This window comes from Ovis canadensis, chromosome 14 (genome assembly GCF_042477335.2).
Source record: "Ovis canadensis isolate MfBH-ARS-UI-01 breed Bighorn chromosome 14, ARS-UI_OviCan_v2, whole genome shotgun sequence".
NCBI lineage: Eukaryota > Metazoa > Chordata > Mammalia > Artiodactyla > Bovidae > Ovis > Ovis canadensis.
In genome coordinates this window covers 74,068,289-74,088,063 of record NC_091258.1, presented here as the reverse complement: position 1 = coordinate 74,088,063, position 19,775 = coordinate 74,068,289, and the positions used below count along the sequence as shown (strand labels likewise).

At 44.0% G+C, this 19,775-nt stretch overlaps 1 protein-coding gene across 44 annotated transcripts in view; it reads left to right on the top strand.

Annotated features, from left to right (window-relative positions):
- LOC138419220 (zinc finger protein 665-like) overlaps window positions 1–19,775 on the top strand; it is a 127,776-nt gene that overhangs the window by 63,174 nt on the left and 44,827 nt on the right. For 14 of the 44 annotated variants that reach the window (XM_069551748.1, XM_069551752.1, XM_069551745.1 and 11 more), the window contains exon 1: window positions 15,880–16,027. The exons of 1 other annotated variant lie outside the window; for it this stretch is intronic. The gene's annotated coding sequence lies outside the window, so the exon portion shown is untranslated. Of the gene's footprint in view, window positions 1–8,996; window positions 9,510–10,294; window positions 10,382–15,870; window positions 16,028–17,927; window positions 17,987–19,775 lie in introns of those variants that run through there. 29 more of the 44 variants (XR_011248894.1, XM_069551738.1, XM_069551742.1 and 26 more) reach the window with 8 other exon arrangements.

Sequence of the window (19,775 nt, the reverse complement as noted above, 5' to 3'; positions counted from 1 at the left end):
CCTAATAAAGAATCTGAATAATGATAGTGAAAATGATCCAAAATCTTGAAAACAAAATGGAATCACAGATAAATAGCCTGTAGACAAGGATTGAGAAGATGCAAGAAAGGTTTAACAAGGACTAGAAGAAATAAAAAAGAGTCAATATATAATGAATAATGCAATAAATGAGATAAAAAACACTCTGGAGGGAACAAATAGTAGAATAACAGAGGCAGAAGATAGGATTAGTGAGGTAGAAGATAGAATGGTAGAAATAAATGAATCAGAGAGGAAAAAAGAAAAACGAATTAAAAGAAATGAGGACAATCTCAGAGACTTCTGGGACAATGTTAAATGCCCCCAAATTCGAATCATAGAGTCCCAGAAGCAGAAGACAAAAAGAAAGACCATGAGAAAATACTTGAGGAGATAATAGTTGAAAACTTCCCTAAAATGGGGAAGGAAATAGCCACCCAAGTCCAAGAAACGCACAGAGTCCCAAACAGGATAAACCCAAGGTGAAACACTCCAAGACACATATTAATCAAATTAACAAAGATCAAACACAAAGAAAAAATATTAAAAGCAGCAAAGGAAAAACAACAAATAACACACAAGGGGATTCCCATAAGGATAACAGCTGATCTTTCAATAGAAAAGCTTCAGGCCAGGAGGGAATGGCAGGACATACTTAAAGTGATGAAAGACAATAACCTACAGCCCAGATTACTGTACCCAGCAAGGATCTCATTCAAATATGAAGGAGAAATCAAAAGCTTTACAGACAAGCAAAAGCTGAGAGAATTCAGCACCACCAAACCAGCTCTCCAACAAATGCTAAAGGATCTTCTCTAGACAGGAAACACAAAAAGGGTGTATAAACTCGAACCCAAAACAATAAAGTAAATGGCAATGGGATCATACTATCAATAATTACCTTAAATGTAAATGAGTTGAATGCCCCAATCAGAAGACAAAGACTGGCTGAATGGATACAAAAACAAGACCCCTATATATGTTGTCTACAAGAGACACACCTCAAAACAGGGGACACATACAGACTGAAAGTGAAGGGCTGGAAAAGGATATTCCATGCAAATAGAGACCAAAAGAAAGCAGGAGTAGCAATACTCATATTAGATAAAATAGACTTTAAAACAAAGGCTGTGAAAAGAGACAAAGAAGGACACTACATAATGATCAAAGGATCAATCCAAGAAGAAGATATAACAGTTATAAATATATATGCACCCAGCATAGGAGCACTGCAATATGTAAGACAAATGCTAACAAGTATGAACGGGGAAATTAACAATAAGACAATAATAGTGGGAGGCTTTAATACCTCACTCACACTTGTGGATAGATCAACTAAACAGAAAATTAACAAGGAAACACAAACTTGAAATGATGCAATAGACCAGTTAGACCTAACTGATATCTATAGGACATTTCACCCTAAAACAATGAATTTCACCTTTTCCTCAAGCGCACACGGAACCTTCTCCAGGATAGATCACATCCTGGGCCATAAATCTAGCCTTGGTAAGTTCAAAAAAACTGAAATCATTCCAAGCATCTTTTTTGACCACAATGCAGTAAGATTAGATCTCAGTTACAGGAGAAAACACAGGAAACAGACAACACAGAAATACAAAGGATCATAAGAGACTATCATCAGCAATTATATGCCAATAAAATGGACAACTTGGAAGAAATGGGCAAATTCTTAGAAAAGTACAACTTTCCAAAACTGAACCAGGAGGAAATAGAAAATCTTAACAGCCCATCACAAGCACAGAAATTGAAACTGTAATCAGAAATCTTCCAGCAAACAAAAGCCCAGGTCCAGATGGCTTCACAGCTGAATTCTACCAGAAATTTAGAGAAGAGCTAACACCTATCCTACTCAAACTCTTCCAGAAAATTGCAGAGGAAGGTAAACTTCCAAACTCATTCTATGAGGCCACCATCACCCTAATACCAAAACCTGACAAAGAAAAAGAAAAGAAAACTACAGGCCAATATCACTGATGAACATAGATGTAAAAATCCTTAACAAAATTCTAGCAATCAGAATCCAGCAACACATGAAAAAGATCATCCATCATGACCAAGTGGGCTTTATCCCAGGGATGCAAGGATTCTTCAATATCCGCAAATCAATCAATGTAATTCACCACATTAACAAATTGAAAAACAAAAGCTATATGATTATCTCAATAGATGCAGAGAAGGCCTTTGACAAAATTCAACATCTATTTATGATAAAAACTCTCCAGAAAGCAAGAATAGAAGGAACATACCTCAACATAATAAAAGCTATCTATGACAAACCCACAGCAAACATTATCCTCAATGGTGAAAAATTGAAAGCATTTCCCCTATAGTCAGGAACAAGACAGGGTGCCCACTTTCACCACTACTATTCAACAAGTGGCGCCCAAACAGGGACTCTGGTATACATTGCATTTCGGATGGAGTGACTCAGGGGCTTTTGAGGTCAGTAAGTACTAAGACAGGGGTCAAACTGCTAGAAAGCCCCATCATTTCTCTACTTTACTTCACCATTTGTTTAAAGCTCAGGGACTTTTGGTTTCATGCCAATGAATAGAGGCTTGCTTTCAAACAGTGGTTAAATGTAATCCTTGGTTCCCTGATAAAGGCAGTTTTGATCTAGAAATTTGGCACCGGGTCAATGAAAATGTTGAACGAGCCGCCAGGTAGGGAAAAAATATTCCAGTTGATTTCTGGCCCCTATGGGCTCTCATTAAAGCTGTAATTCTGCTATTCCAAGGTAAATTCTAGCACTCCCAATATTCGACAACAGACAGAACACTTATTGCATGAATATAAAGTAGATGATAAAACTTTACAAAAGGCTCAATTAGAACAACATAAAATATTTCAAAATTTTCCTACTAGCCATGCCCCAGCTGCTCCAAATGCTCCTCCTCTGTCAGCAGGCACAAATCTAGAAACCTCTCCTTTGTTAGAACCTAATGATTCTGACAATGACTCTCCTAAGGTGTTTTTTTGACACCAAAACTGGCAGTGTTTGAGAGAGTCATTTCCTAGGCAGGTTGATAAGAAGTCTAGGGTTCCCCAAGGAGAGAGGGGTCTGGAATTCTCAAGCAGGAAGAAAGGACAAACTTTTTTGTCCCTCTACATTCCTTAGGATTATATAACAATAATGTATCCTGCTTGAGGACAGTCTCTGGAAAAAAACCTTCTGGCTGATCCTATTATATAAAGGTGTAAACAATGGGAGTAGGTCTCCAAAATCACTGCAGATGGTGATTGTAGCCATGAAATTAAAAGACGCTTACTCCTTGGAAGGATGATCAACCTAGATAGTATATTGGAAAGCAGAGATATACTTTGCCAGCAAAGGTCCATCTAGTCAAGGCTATGGTTTTTCCAGTGGGCATGTATGGACGTGAGCGTTGGACTATTAAGAAAGCTGAGTGCTGAAGAATTGATGGTTTTGAACTGTGGTGTTGGAGAAGACTCTTGAGAGTCCTGTGGACTGCAAGGAGATCCAACCAGTCCATTCTAAAGGAGATCAGTCCTAGGTGTTCATTGGAAGGACTAATGCTGAAGCTGAAACTTCCAATACTTTGGACATGTGAAGAGTTGACTCATTGGAAAAGACCCTGAGCTGGGAAGGATTGGGGGCAGGAGGAGAAGGGGATGACAGAGGATGAGATGGCTGGATGGTATCACCGATTCGATGGACATGAGTTTTAGTGAACTTCAGGAGTTGGTGATAGACAGGGAGGCCTGGCATGCTGTGATTCATGGGGTCGCAAAGAGTTGGACACGACTGAGCGACTGAACTGAACTGAATCAGTCCATCTTAAAAGAGATCACCCCTGGGTGCTCATTGGAAGGACTGATGTTGAAGCTGAAGCTCCAGTACTGTGGCCACCTGATGCAAAGAGCTGACTCATTTGAAAAGACCCTGGTGCTGGGACAGATTGAGGGCAGGAGGAGAAGGAGAGGACAGAGGATGAAATGGTTGGATGGTACCCCCTGCCCTATCAGACATCCTTAGATACTTGTGTGGGTCTTAGTCCCAGCTATGTTCACAGTGCAGCAAATCTGATCTGGATCCAACATTGAGAACCAAGGCTCTTAGGCTCCACTTCTGAGACTGAGAACAGCCCCAGGGATGAGGAGGCCACTCTGCTGTGAGTGGGGATGGACCCGGGCCTGCTGTGTGACCTGAAGGGGATCGTGGGGTCAGCGGAGGTGGCCCCTGCTGCTGTGTACATGAGGCCTCACCAGGAGGGGAGTGTGATCTGAGGGAAAGTGTGGGAAAGCTCCTGTGTTGGTTTCTGAGCTGGAATTGACTGTCCTGAGTCTCTCCTGAGACAGTGAGCACAGAGGACTGTCTGTTCCCCATGGAGGGCTTCCCTGTATGTATAGTTGGGGCTTAGGAAGGGAGAATGTTGATTGTAGGTATTAAACAGCATGTTTTCAACTTTCCGTATCAACCTCTGCAGGATGGCCTGAGAAAAAACCTGGAAGAGGGGAGAAAAAGAGTCAGGAATGGCTCTTTCTCAGGTGTCATATTCTGAGTGATTCTCAGTCTGTCCTTCCTGAAATGGCTTTCTCTGGACTCGATAATCATGTCTGACTTTGGAGTATCCTGTCTGTCCCCTGTACATGCACACTCACCTAGGGCCTTCCCTCAGGGCCTGTCACCTCCACTTAGATCCCATCTCCCCATGACCTGGTGACCTGGCCCTTGTGAGGAGGCTCCCCTGGGCACCGTCCTGGGCAGGGCTTCTCACCGACCAGTTGGAGACAGGGTCTCAGTGCTGTTGGACAGCAAGTTTGCTTAGGGCCCATCTGGATGCACTGTCTGCTCTCTGTCAACCAGAATTAAGAAGCTGCATGTGGACATCAGGTATTAACACTCAGAATACGTGGTAAAATCTGGAAAAGAGGCCAATAAGGGGAAATCAGTCCTGACTATTTATAGTACATTTAAAGCTAAATGAGGACCTCCTTGAAAATCTTGGTGTTTGAGAATGGAATGTAAAGTGCAGAAAGAGACTTCAGGGCTAGGGAGCTTTTCATTCCATCATCTATTTTTCACTATGAAATCCAAGTTTACTGGTATTTTTTTGTCTTCTTTGACACATGGTGCAGCTTGCAGAATTTTAGTTCCCTGAGTATGGATTGAACCTGAAACTCCAGAAATGGAAGTGCGAGGTCTTAACCACGGGACTGCCAGGGAAGTCCCCAATTCTAACCTTGGTTCATTGTTTTATTGTGGAATTAACAAATAAACTTTGTTTTTTGTTAATAACTACATACCTAAAATTAACTGAGAATAAAGTCATTGTTTTACAACAATTATTTATTTATGTGTTCTGGGTCTTTGTTGCTGCTTGGTCTTTCCTCTAGTTGCCAGCAGTGGGGGCTGTTCTCTAGTCCTGGTGCATGGGATTCCCGTTGTGTCTTGTTGTAGAGCATGGGCTGTATGATGCTTGGGCTTCAGTAGTTTCAGCACGTGGGCCTTGTAGTTTGGGCCCTTGGGCGTTACAGCACAGGCTCAGTAGTTGTGTCACTTGGTCTTAGTTGCCCCGAGGCATGTGGCACTATCCTGGAGCAGAACCCATGTCTTCCGCATTTGTGGGTGGATTCTTTACCATTGTGCCAGGAGAGATGCCCTCATATTATTTTTGAATATAGGTATTTTATAGAGATTGGACTCAAAGTATTCTATATATATATATTCTTATATGTCTACTACTTTTTTTTTTTAACTAATATAGTATTAGAGTTGAGATGTCCCTGTTGGTACAGTGGATAAGAATGTGCCTGCCAGTGCAGGGGATATGGGTTTGATCTCCCTGGTCCGAGAAGATTCCGCATGCCCGGGAGTAACTAAGCCCATCCACCACAACTACTGAGCCCATGCTCGAGCCTGTGAGCCAAAACTGCAGACCCCATGTGTTGCAACTACAGAAGCCTTGTGCCTGCAGTTCACCTACAACCTGTTCTCTGTAACAAAAGATGTCATTGTGGTGAGAAGCCCACTCACCACAACTACAGAGTATCCCCCGCTCAGTGCAACTAGAATAAGCCAGACAAAGTAAGAAAGACCAGCACAACCTAAATAAATAAACAAGCTTTTTAAAAAAGGTAGTATTGACACACTTAAGTACAGTTGATTCATTTTCATGGCCCCAGAGATGCTGAAATACATATGACTAAAAGTGATCATGGGAAAATGATTTAAAAATGTGTCAAGAGGCAACTCTTCATTTCAGTCAATTGTGTGTTTACATGTGCATGCATGTGTGCATGGATATGCACTCCATGGTTTTATTACAAAACATCATCTCATAAATAAGCTTTGTACTTTTTAACAGTTGAAATTATATCTTAAACATATTATGCAGCCTTAAATTTTTTTCTACCCCAGCACAGGAATGATTTAAACAGTAATAAGATTATTGATATTGTGTGTGGGGGAGGGGTTGAGGAGTGACCCTATACAATGACCTTTTAAGGCCTTCCATTGCTCTTCAAATTCCTGATGTTATTATAGTTTGCTCAGGGAACTCTTATTGATGTACTTTTATGCTCTGTTACTTAACTGATTCCTTAGGTTCAAGGGAATTTGACTTGACTTTGCTCCCTGTTCTTTTAGTATACAAGGTGACTGAGTTCTAACTCAGATAAGATGGTTTTGGGGGTACAGTCCACCATATTTTCCATTTGCTGACTTTCTGAATAAAGTCATTATTCCCGCCCCAGCAACTTGTCTCTCAGTTATTGGCCTGTTGTGTGGAGAGCAGTAGAAGCTTAGAATGTGTACTAAAGGAACAATGTGGTTTTCATCAATTTTTAAAGATGTATTGCTCTTTTTGGCCACATGATGCAAAGAGTGGACTCAATGGAAAAGACCCTGATGCTGGGAAAGATTGCAGGCAGGAGAAGAGGGTGACAGAGGATGAGATGGTTGGATGGCATTACTCACTCAATGAACACAAGTTTGAGAAAACCTTGGGAGATAGTGAAGGACAGGGAAGCCTGGTATGCTGCAGTTCATGGAGTTGCGAAGACTCAGAATCGACTTAGCAACAGATCAACGAAAATTGTTCTTTTTAAAGCAATGGTTAGAAACTTTGTCAATTTCAAAACAAAAAAAAAGGTACTGATTGGAAGTTCCCATCAAAAACCTTAGTCCTCCAGTCTCAGACTATAGGTTTTGACCTTGTGTCTCTGGAACTGAGCCATGTGGTGTTTGGCCTTCCAGCTGAATGAGGAACAAAGAGGAAAAGTTGTTATACAGGAAGTCACTGTAAAATGGCACATTTTCCCCAGGGATAGTTTTGTATTTCTTATCTTAGTTTTCAGTACAGAAAGAAATCCAGAAAAATTTCTTGTTTTCTTAAGATGTGTAAATTATTCTAATGGGAGGAAATGGTCTGCATCCACTTACCGTACTACAGGAATTCTTTGGAGACCCAGGTTCCGAACCCCTGAATTGCCGGGAGCAGGACAGGCAAGAACCTGCAGACAAAAACATTTATTTATTTATTGCACTTGAAAATATGTGGTTTATTTTCAAATACCTTTTAGTATTGATTTCTCACATAGTTTCACAGTAATAAGAAAGCAGGCCCTGTATGATTTCAATACTCTTTATTTAGGCCATGAAACTTTTGCACCTTGTTTTATGTCATGTTCCAGTGTCTCCTGGTCAATAGTCTATGGGAACTTGAATAAAATTTGTATCCTGCTCTTGTGTGAAAAGTGTATAAGTCTTAATCAGGTTGAATTGGTTCACAATTCTTTTCAGTTCTAGTATATCCTACTTCCCTGTCCATTCTATTAATTTTTGAGAGTTTAATATTGAAGTTCCAATTAAAAACCTTAATTTGCCTACTTAAAAAATTGTAATATGTATTGGAACTGTCTGTAACTACTTTCAAAGCCTCATGTAAATGTGTTGTCATTCTTTCGTAATTTCAAAAATTTTTAAAAAGGAAAATAAAATCGTCATGGAAACTTTTCTACCTGTTAGGAGGACATATCCCAGTTTCCAATATACTGGTCTCCAATGTTATAAGCTTTTGCCTTAAAAGTGTAACGGGATGACACAGCTACCTGGGAAGGCCGGCCGCCTCTGCTGGTGTGGCAGCGTGGAGCCCCGCCGCAGCAGTGCCTCTGGTCCACAGAACCCGCCAGCTTCCTCTTATCCACTGTGTCCAGTTCCCCACTGTGCCCAGCGCATGTTTTCCTAGCACCCCGAGGGGAAGCTCAAAGTGACCCAAATCCTCAAATTTTCCAGGAGGCTGTGGGGGAATGTATAAAATTCAAATTAAATGGGAAGAGTTTAAGGAGAAGAGAACTGTCCAGCAGACAATAGGCACTAAAAGAAGAAATCAAAGCTATGCATGGATTGCAGATTTTTTTTATGTCTGTCCCCAAACACTGACCATACCCTGGCTGCTTAGATCTTGTTGCTAAAACACTGGATGAATCTTACTAACAGGGGCTTCCTTGTGGCTCAGCTGGTAAAGAATCCGCCTGCAATGCGGGAGACCAGGGTTAGATCCCTGGCTTGCGAAGATCCCACGCAGAAGGGAAAGACTACCCACTCCAGTATTCTGGCCTGGAGAATTCCCTGGATTGTATACACCATGGGGTCGCAGAATCGGACACGACTGAGCGACTTTCACTACTACCACTGTTCTTTCCTCAACAGATGACAAAAAGTTTCTTTTGTTCATAGACATTTCCATATTGTAATTATAGAAGAATATGCTATCTATGCTATCTATTTAGATGTTAAAGGCAACAAATTAAAAAAAAAAAAACAAACAGGCTGTAATTTATGGGGCATCACAGGACTGTTAAACTCCTCCCGGACCCTTGCCCCGCCTTGTTCTCGCTCTGCAGACCTGGACGTTTCTCGCCCCGCCCCTCGCCTGCAGCGATCCGCCCAGCCCCCCACCCGGAAGCTCCGCCTTGGAATCCGCGCATGCGCAGTTTCCTGCGGAAGCGGAAGGCCGCGAGAGAGAGTCGCGGGCGGACCTCCTAGTGTAAACGTGTGCAGCGCACTTAGCTGTTCAACCTGCCCTCGCCCCGCTCATCTTCAGGGTCCCGCTGGTTCTGCGGGCAAACACCAAACAAGCCCAGAGGCCGCGGTTGCAGGTCGAGTGTTCGAAATCGCCCTGAGGCTTGTCCTTGCCGTTTGTTTTTCGGCTTTCGGCCACAGAGACACCGCCTTTCGGGATATTTTCCTGCTGAAAACTTAACCGTTAGTACCTACGCCTGTGCCCGGGCGCGAGGGGGATTCAGGCACGCCCACCTCCACCGCCTCACCCTGTCGGCCCCTGGAGGTCGCGTCGACAGCCCCGCTCCCGGAGAAGCCGCGTCCTCTCCCCGGTCCTGAGATTCTGGAGAGCCCGCCCGGCCCGAGACCCCTCTGGCTCCCAGCCTCTCTGCCCTCGCGTCTCCTCAAGCCGATCGTTCTGCCCCGCAGGCCTCCATTCCTGGTCAGTCCCTTTTCCTCACCCCTGGGCTGGACGTGTGACACCCAGTGTTTTTCCGTCACGAGTCCGTCTCGTTGGAAAAGGTGCTCTTTTGATAGGCGGGCGTTTCATTTACTCATCATTTCTGTAGATACGTGGGCTAGGGGGATCAGAAGAAGCAGTGACTGAGAGTGAAAGGCAAACTCAGAAGTGAAAATCAATGAGAACCGACGGGGTCGCCCAGGATGGCTGAGGCAGTTGCAAAGGGATGGTACAATGAAATAGAGTTAGCCCTTAAAGCAGCGGGTGGGTGAAAGAATAATGGACAAAGGCGTGGGATCTCCAGGAGTTGGAGACAAGGAGACAGCGGCCCCGCGTCTGCGGTAGGAGGGCTGACAGGGATGATCCTAGGAGAGAAACAGGGATAGGTGTTGACTAGAAGAGAAGAGAAGGAAGTAACCCTAGACACCTGCAGTGCCCCAGAGTGGGAGTGTAACAGGGAGAGAAGGGGTGTGACTAGAAGGCAGAGAGGGAGCAGAGTTGGAGAAAGAAAGAGACCGATGTATAGATGTTTAGGACAATTAGAAGGGTTGGGGTGGGGAGAAGAGCAGCGAGAGGAGAAACAAGTTGCTGAGGGGGGCAGGACAGGTGTGAGGGAAGAAATAGGAGGGCAGAAACAGCATCCCACCTGAGGCAGTGGACACCAAAGGACTGTTCCACATAGGGAGGTCTTCCTGTTTTTGTGGTTGTGGCGAAGGAAGGGGGGACTTTGATTCTAAGCCTGAAGCAGCCTGTTTTCAACTTGCCAGATCAACTTCTAAAAACTTAGATTGTCTGAGGAAGAAGCTGGGAAGAGGAGGAAAAAAGGCAAGAAAAGAGGAATGGCTCTTTCTCAGGTAAAATCATATTCTCAGTTGATTCTCATTCTGTCCTTCCTGAAATCCCTTCTTTGGACTTACTAATCATCTCTGACTCTGAAGTATCCTTCCTGACCCTGGTACATGCACACTCACCAGGGAACTTTCCTCATGGCCTGTCGTCTCTACTTAGATCCCATCTCCCCATGACGCGGTGGCCTGTGTGGAAGGCACCATCCTGGGCAGGGCTTCACACCCACAAGTTTGAGAAGGGGTCTCAGTGCTGTTGGGCAGCAGGGATTGCCTCAGGTCCTTCTGGCTGTGCAGTCTGCTCTTTGTCAATCAGCATTAAGAAGATGTGGGTGGAAGTCAGTTATTAACATGCACAGTACCTGGTAAAATCTGGAAGTAGACCTAAAAAGGGAAATTTGTTCTAAGGTAATTGAAGCTAAGTGAGTGAGTCACTGACTTCAAAATCTTGATTGGAAATGGGATGGAAAGTTCAGAATCAGGTATCAGTGATAGAGAGTGTGCTATTCCATCATCTGTTTGAAACTGGGACATGAATCTAAGTCTCTGAGAGCTGGAAATTCACTTACATTGCCTTCATTCTTGAGATTTCGTCTTTTCACTGTGTTCATTTTGTGGTTTGGCACAGAGATGTTTTTACTTTTGATGCAGGTGGGGTTTCCTCTTCATTGTTTAACCCATAGATTCACCATTTGTTATGGCAGCTGTCTTTTTTGCACTGGGTTTTCTTAGCATCCTTGTCATTAGATTTTAAATATATGCAAATAGTTATTTCTGAGCATTGTTTTCTGCTCATTTGTGTATAAATCCGTGTTTATGCCAGTACTACACCACCTGGATTATATTGTGGTAGGCTTGAAATTTTAAAAAGGGCAGATGTCATCTTTCGTCTTTGTACTTATTGAAGAGTATTTTTGCAGTTTGTGGTCCCCTTGAGATTCTTTATGACTTCTGGCAAGTTTTTTCTATTTCTGCAAACATTTCTATTGTATGTTTCATAATGAATTCATTAAATCTGTGGAACACTTTGAGTAACTTGGAAATATAGAATGCTGAGATTTCCAGTCCATGACTACTAGATTTATTTATTTTGGAATTCTTTTAGAAATGATTAAGTCGTTTTTAGTGTATATGTTTCACCTCCTTGATGAATTGTTCCTAAATATTTCATCCATTTTTAAAGCAATAGTAAATAAAATTGTTATGTGGTTTTCTTTTTACATTGTTCATTGTGTATAGAAATGCAGCTGATTTGCACGTTGACTTTTGTATCCTGCAAGTTTGCTAAAATTGCTATTTGATGTGGCAGGGGGTTTTGTGTCTGTGTGGAATCTACAGTTTATAAATAAAAGACATTGTCCTCTAGGGAAGAAGGTAAGTTTCTAATTTTTCACTTTGGGAAGCTTTGATTTCTTTTTCTTGTCTAATTGCTCTGGTTAGGGGTTTCAGTCCTTTGTTGAACAGTGATGCAGAGTGCACGTCCTTGCCTTCTTCCCAATCTCAGAGGAAAAGTTTTCAGTCTTTCACCATTGAGAACAATGTTAGGTGTGCTCGTTTCATACATCGTATATTTTAGTCTGAGATACTTGTTTTGAAAACAAGCAAAACCCCCAAATGAACGGGAATGTATCAAAAGGGTGAACAGAGATGAGATCTCAGGGCAGAGAGGAAAGTACAACATTAATAGTGGTTGGAAACCTCTTGTAATGGTACATAGAGATGAGAGCTTTCGATGAACAAGGTCAGTTTCATGATCTCGGAAGAAGATATAGTTTTGGGACCAGGGACCAGGCTTGAGCACTCAAGAACCTTTGTGTAGCAGAGTTTTATTAAAGTATGAAATGGGACAGAGAAAGCTTCTGACGTAGACATCAGAAGGGGGATGGAGAATGCCCCCCCTCGCTAGTCTTAGCAAGGGAGTTATATAGTTTCTTAATTGGTTATTACAGTAAGTCAAAAGAATGTCTCAAGGTTGTAAAGCTCTTACGAGACCCATGCCCAGAATTTACACTTCAAGATGACAGGATTCGTCAGAAGGTTCTCAAGAAGGAGAAACCTGTCCTCAAGCAGGACACATTGTTGTTATATTATCTTCAGTTCAGTGCAGTCGCTCAGTCTTGTCTGACTCTTTGCGACCCCATGAATTGCAGCACGCCAGGCCTCCCTGTCCATCACCAACTCCCGGAGTTCACTCAAACTCATGTCCATCGAGTCGGTGATGCCATCCAGCCATCTCATCCTCAGTCGTCCCCTTCTCCTCTTGCCCCCAATCCCTCCCAGCATCAAAGTCTTTTCCAATGAGTCAACTCTTCGCATGAGGTGGCCAAAGTATTGAAGTTTCAGCTTTAGCATCATTCCTTCCAATGAACACCCAGGACTGATCTCCTTTAGAATGCACTGTTTGGATCTCCTTGCAGTCCAAGGGACTCTCAAGGACACCACAGTTCAAAAGCATCAGTTCTTCTGCACTCAGCTTTCTTCACAGTCCAACTCTCACATCCATGCATGACCACTGGAAAGACCATACCCTTGACTAGACGGACCTTTGTTGGCAAAGTAGTGTCTCAGCTTAGTACAGAGTTTAAGCGGAGTTGTTTTGTTGTGTAATCATCAGCTTTGGGCTTAAAGAAAAAAGTTTGTCCTTTTCTCCTCCTTGAGAATTCCAGAACACTATCTATCCTTCAAAAGCCCCAGACCCCTTTCTCCTCCTCGGGTACCCCAGACTTCTCAACCTACCTAGGAATTGACTCTCTCGGATCTTTGGCCAAAGAGAAGTTTGTTTATTAAAGTCCCAGAGGAAGCTTAACCTTTCCCCGAGTCCTCAGCCTGTCCTTCAACATGTATCATGTGTTCTTTCACCCGCCCATGGTGCTGCAGCTCCATCAGACATAAAGGCAAGGTTTGTATCCACAACACTTGCCATCTCCCTGCTGTGAGCTGGTTGTTCTTGAGCGTGAGGAGCATGAGGTGGGCTGCCTTGCCCCCTCTTCTCTCTTTGTGGGCTTGGATGTATTGGCTACTCAATTCTTAGTCCATATAGATCAGAGCTGATGCCCCAAGCGTCTAACCCCTGATCCGGTGTTGCTTTCATCGCAGTTGTCATATTTGGGAGATAGAATCGGCAAATGGGAAAGTACTGGCTGCTCTTTAATTTTATCTGGCACCTCAGAACCTGTAATGAACTGTCTTAGTCCCTGTCTGCCTCTTGAGATCGCTCAGCCGTTTCTGCTGGTCTCCTTTTGCTGCCATACATGTCAGGGTGTGTGGAATAAGCTGGTGGATTGGATCTTCTGTGCCTGTTACTTAGGAAAACTATAAGGACAGCAGTCCAACAAAGGGAATACGTGTGAATCTTTCAGGCTCTTAGCTTGGCATCTCTGGGTGGACCAAATAGTCCCATCTCAAGGTCTTAGGATATGAGACCCCCACATCTCATAGTTTTCCACTCTTGTACTGGTCTATCTAGTTTGGGAGTGTAGACTCTTCCTGACTTTGCTTTCTCCTTAGTTTGTATAATTTTTCCTTTTAAATTTGATTTGAAAGTATGTGGCCCTAGGGTGTGAAGTCATGTCCAGTTTCTTTGCTGTGGTAATCCGCCTGTGTTTAAGGGGCAGCTCCTCATGGACTCTCTGTGGTGTGGGTTTACTGGATAAGAGAAAATTTTTAAAGGAGAATACTTTCCCGTATTGGTTGTAATATTTTCCTGCTGCATACAGAATTACCACTTGAAGCTGCTTAGTATAGTGGTCAGCGTGTTCTGTGATATGAGAAAGTATCTGAAGACCTTGACCTGTACATCTTTTTCTGGCTTTGAGTGATGTCAGAGAAGCCTGCGTGAAGGGCACTGTGATAGTGTTGTTCACGTGTACTATCACCATGCCCTTTGAGCCTCACCAAGAGGTGTAGGAACTTCTCCTGACAGGGTACTGTCCAGGTTCACACCCTCATAGTTGTGAGGCTGTTGACTAAACTGTTGCTGATGCTGCATGCTTGTCACCTGGGTGCTCTTGATCATTCTGCCTCCACACTTAATTTTGTAGCAACTTAATGACAGAGCTTATGTAGGGGAGTGATAACTTCAGTGATAACTTCATTTTTTTTTTCAAGGCATAGCTACTTTCCTTTTTTAATATTTGTATGCATTATAAATGATTGTCTTATTTTTGTCATTGTTTCTATTTTATGTTACTCTTTGTATTTTTTTTTAAGTTTTATTAAAGAATAAAGGAGATAGAGAAAGCTCTGACATAGGCATCAGAAGGGGGCAGAAAGAGTACCCTACTCTTTGTATTTTATTTGCAATATGTGGGCTGGTTGGTTAAGAAACCGCCCCCACCCCATGGTGGAATTGGTGATCAGTACTTTTTACAGTTCTTTATGTATTATGGAGAAGGCAATGGCACCCTACTCCAGTACTCTTGCCTGGAAAATCCCATGGACGGAGGAGCCTGGAAGGCTGCATTCCATGGGGTTGCGACTGAGCGACTTCACTTTCACTTTTCGCTTTCTTGCATTGGAGAAGGAAATGGCAACCCACTCCAGTGTTCTTGCCTAAAGAATTGCAGGGACGAGGGAGCCTGGGTGGGCTGCCGTCTATGGGGTCGCACAGAGTCGGACACAACTGAAGTGACTTAGCAGCAGCAGTAGTAGCATGTATTCTTGATGTTAAGCTATTATGAATGTATGATTGGCAATTTTTTTGTATTATAGTTTACATTGTTTTTTTCACTGCTGAGGATGGTTTACTGCACAATATTTGATAATTAGGATGTGTGCAGTTTATCTCTTTTTATTTTGTTGGCATCAGCTTTTGGTGTTGTATCTCATAAATCATTGGTGAATCCACTGTCAAGAATAATTTTTAAGTTATCTATATGAAGTTATGGATGCTAGGCAAACTTATTGTGATAATCGTTTCACAGTATACGTATCAGTTAATTTTTCTCTGTAGCTTAAACTTACACAATGATATTTATCTTTGTAAGAGTTGCTTATACAACCCCCTGTATGTCACTGTTTAAAGAGTTGGGTTTAGAAAGGGAAGTAATTAAAACACGTTGGATAAAAGAAACAATAATGCAGTTTATAATCATTTAAAGTGTCTTGCTCTTAAAAGGCTGTGCTTAGTGACCCAAATGATCACATCCCTTAAGTCCTCCATCTCAGACACCCAGGTACTGACCCTGAGTTTGTTGAACTCGGCACTGTGCAAAGTTTGCCGTTTTGTAGGGTATGAGTAGGGAATAGCCCATTTCTACCCAGGCAGAGTTTTGTAATATAGAGACTAGTCCTATAACTGCCCAAGTTCCCAGATCCCTGCATTGTTTCAGCCTCACTAGCAGGATCGGAGGACAACATCCTGTGAAAAACAGCTTTTTATTGAGAATAAACCCTTTTAGTCTTAAGAGGAAGTATCTCGTCTTCCGACGTAACTTGAAACTTTTACCTGAGCAGTGTTACAGACGGTAACTTATTGCTGTCAAGGTAACAGGCCCCGCCCCCTCCGCGGCCCGCCCCTCCCAGGAGCAGTGCGCACGGCGGCTGCTCTTCCCGCTCCTGGTCGGAAGCTCTAATACAAAAGCCCTTCCCCACAGAGTCGGAAGTTGGAGAGCGCGGAGCCGAGTTCCCCGAGCGGCGCCTAAGCTTCCTTCTAGAGTAAGTTTGCAGAGCTCGCCACCCCTCCAACCCCCACCTCCGCCCCGCTCACTCGTCCTCAGGGTGTGGGAATTCTCGGCGACCTGAAATCCCCGGCACCCGGTGCTCGGCCCCGGATAGACGCTGCCGCTGCGGCCCAGTTATCTTTTCGTTTGGGATTTAAGTGTTGCTGAGGTGGTTTCGGGCCTCGGTGCGCGTAGACACCGCCTCTGGCGACATTTTCCTGCTTAAAACCCTTTTTTATCTCTGGCCTCGCCAAGTAAAGCCCTCTCTCGCGAGTTGGAGTCGCGCCCGCCGCGTCGCCTTTTCGACCCCTGGAGGCAGAGCCCGTCGCCCCCGCTCGCGGAGAGGCTGCGCCCTCTGCCTGGTCCCGGGGTTCCGGAGAGCCCGCCCGCTCCTGAGCCCCCTCTCGCCCAGCCCCTCTGTCCTCTCGTCTCCTCAGGCCGCTCCTTCTGCCCCGCAGGCCCCCCTTTCCCGTCAGCCCGTTCCTTCACCCCGCGTAGGGTAGGTGACCTGGACCAGCCATGTGACAGCCAGTGCTGTAAAATAGAGAAGTATTAGTAAATTAGAAAGCCAGATCTCCAGGGACTGGAAAACAGCACAGGGAGAACTGCCCTGTCTCAGTGATGGGAGCGGGGAGGCGAAGGGCGATGAGGGCGTCAGAGGTCGAGAGCCCTAACTGGGTTTTGGCCGGGTTTGAGTCCAGGCCTCTTGGGTTAAAGTCCCGAGTTGTGTTTTCACCCGGTTGGAGTCCCGCCACAAGGGTTCAAGTCTCAATCTGAGGTGGCCGGTTTTATCATGGTGCTAGGGGAGAAAGAGGCCAAAGGGTAAGGAGCAGAGGAAGAAAGGGCTGGAAGGAAGCATAGCCACATGGCCTGCCAGGGAGTGGGGAGGCAGGGAGAGTCACAGCGAGAGAAGAGGAGTAATCTGGAGCGCAGAGAGGGAGCCGAAATGGGGGAAGAAAGAGGCAGACATAGGTATGGATTTTTGAAAGACTCAGGAAGGTTGGAGAGAGAGAGCATTTCGAGGGGGAACGAATTGTAGCAGCCTGGGACAGGACACGTGTGAGGGAGGAAATAGGACAGGAGCAGCAGGAGAGCAGAGGGGGAGAAAAAGAGACACCAAGACCCAGATGAAATAGGGAGATAGGTGAACAGAGGGGTAAGCTCGATCCAGGTGTGGCCAGTTGTTTGGATAAAGATGATTTTTTTAGTTATACAGAGGAGGATGAAAATTTCAAAAGTCCTGTCTATAAGGCTTGTGTCTTTTTTTATTATTTGTGGTAGAAGATGACTTTCATTTGCAAATCCTGTTCAGCCTGGGGCAGTGGCTTGATTCACTGAGTTGCGAATGACCCCCTTCCCTTGTCCTATCATGAGACAGGTCACAGAAGAAGAGACCTGGGGCAAGAAATGACTGACTCTAGAGAGTCACTCTGTGGTAGCTGTTTTTTATATTTTTTTGGCTGTGCTGTCTTCGGTTCTGTGCAGTGGGCTCAGGAGTTGCGGCTCCCAGGATCTAAAGCACAGGCTCAATAGTTGTGCACAGACTTAGTTGCTTGTACTTGTGGGATCTTCCTGAACCAGGGATAGAACCCATGTCCCCTGCATTGTCAAGCAGATTCTTATCCACTGTATCATTATTGGGTAGCATTTTTAAAGGAACACTTTTTTTAAAAAAACGGATTCACATTTTCTCCTTTCTTTATGTATGGTGCTTCTTGTAGCTTGGAATAGGTCTTAATTCATTCAGTTTCTGTACTCATTTTTAACTTCAGAAATAAGCTTTTTTAGTTTCCAGTATTCTATTCATATCATCCTTTTCTAAATATGATTATTCTCCATTTTTTTAAAACTTTGGCGCCAGATTTTTAGATTAAAAATAATTCAATTTTTTTCAGATTCATTCCTTGCCTGAGTGCTTTCTTCCCTTCATCTCATACATTTGAAATTTTCTCTGGTTAGTAGTAATTCATCTTAGACTATTTTGTGCCATACTTAGCAAAAGCGTCACCTCGTTTATCAGTTCTAATGAGGTCGATGAACCTAGAGCCTATTATACAGAGTGAAATAAGTCAGAAAGAGAAAGACAAATACTGTATATTAATGCATGTATATGGAATTTAGAAAGATGGTACCAGTGATCCTACACGCAGGGCAACAAAGGGAGACACAGATGTAAAGAACAGACTTTTGGACTCAGGGAGAAGTTGAGGGTGAGGGTGGGATGATTTGAGAGAATAGCACTGAAACATGTAAATTACCATATGTAAAACAGAATGATCAGTGCAAGTTCGATGCACAAAGCAGGGCACCCAAAGCCAGTGCTCTGGAACAACCAGAGAGATCTGGTGAGGAGGGAGGTGGAAGGTTCAGAATGGGGGGGCTCCTGCTGCTGCTAAATCGTGTCAGTCGTGTCCGACTCTGTGCGACCCCATAGACGGCAGCCCAACAGGCTCCTCTGTCCCTGGGATTCTCCAGGCAAGAATACTGGCATGGGTTGCCATTTCCTTCTCCAATGCATGAAAGTAAAAGTGAAGTTGCTCAGTCGTGTCTGACTCTTAGTGACCCCATGGACTGCAGCCTACCAGGCTCCACCATCCATGGGATTTTCCAGGCAAGAGTACTGGAGTGGGGTGCCACTATAGTCACTAGCAGTCTGTTAATGAAGGAAAGGAAGGTTTTAAAACTCAGAATGGCACCAGGCCCCTCATCCATAAGATGCATTTTGGGATAATCTTGGCACCAGATGATTCATCCCAGGCCATAAAATGATTAACTTGAATCTTTTAGAAGGGCAGATTACCATACAAATAGTTTTGTTTACATAGATTAGGGGAACAATATCTGAGTATAACATACTGGTTTGTGAAGTAGGTTCTAAGCCATTAGGCGGAACTGACTTGAAGACAGAGTCTGGGGTAAATGCGTAGTCCATTCACGTAGCTTGAGACAATCATTTCCATAAGAAAAATGGATTGGTTACCTCAAGGTTTGAGAATAGTTAACTTCAGGTGAAACCAGGTGTCATTATGGCAATACAGTATGTTAAGAGAAATCTCCTTTTAAATTTGTATAGAGAAGGAAAAAAATATCGCTAGTTTGTTTCCTCCTGCCGCTTAAGAGAGATAAAAATGTCTGACACTTGCAGCCTATTTTCTCCATTTGGAGACCCCTGGCCTTCCTGCCTGTTACCCTCTCATTCCCCCCTTTTCTTTTAGAAGAATTATGTTGCCTAGGGACAAGGGGCATCGTTCTCGTTCCATAACTGCTTCTGAGCTGACAAGGGGCGATGTCCCTAAATTGGTGAGGCAACATATTCTCTTAACCCTCATACCGAAGATGTCTGATCCAGGGCCCGCAAATAGTATTTGGAAGAAGCTGCAGCAGTAGCAGGAGTTTGAGCAACTATTGCAGGAAGGGGGACCCCTTCCAGGGCCCGAAACTGTGCTCTTGTCTAACACTTGGAAATGCATTGTCCAAGGAGACATACGTGCTGACAAAGCAAGAGATTGTATTGGGAAGGGTACTTGGGTGGAGAGCAGTAGGGTAAGGGAACCCAGGAGAACTGCTCTGCACGTGGCCTGCAGTCTCGGGTTTTATGGTGATGAGATTAGTTTCCAGGTGGTCTTTGGCCAATCATTCTAATTCGGAGTCTTTCCTGGTGGTGCACGCATCACTCAGCCAAGATGGATGCTAGCGAGAGGGATTCTGGGACATGGAGAGACACTCAGTGTCTCCTTTCGACC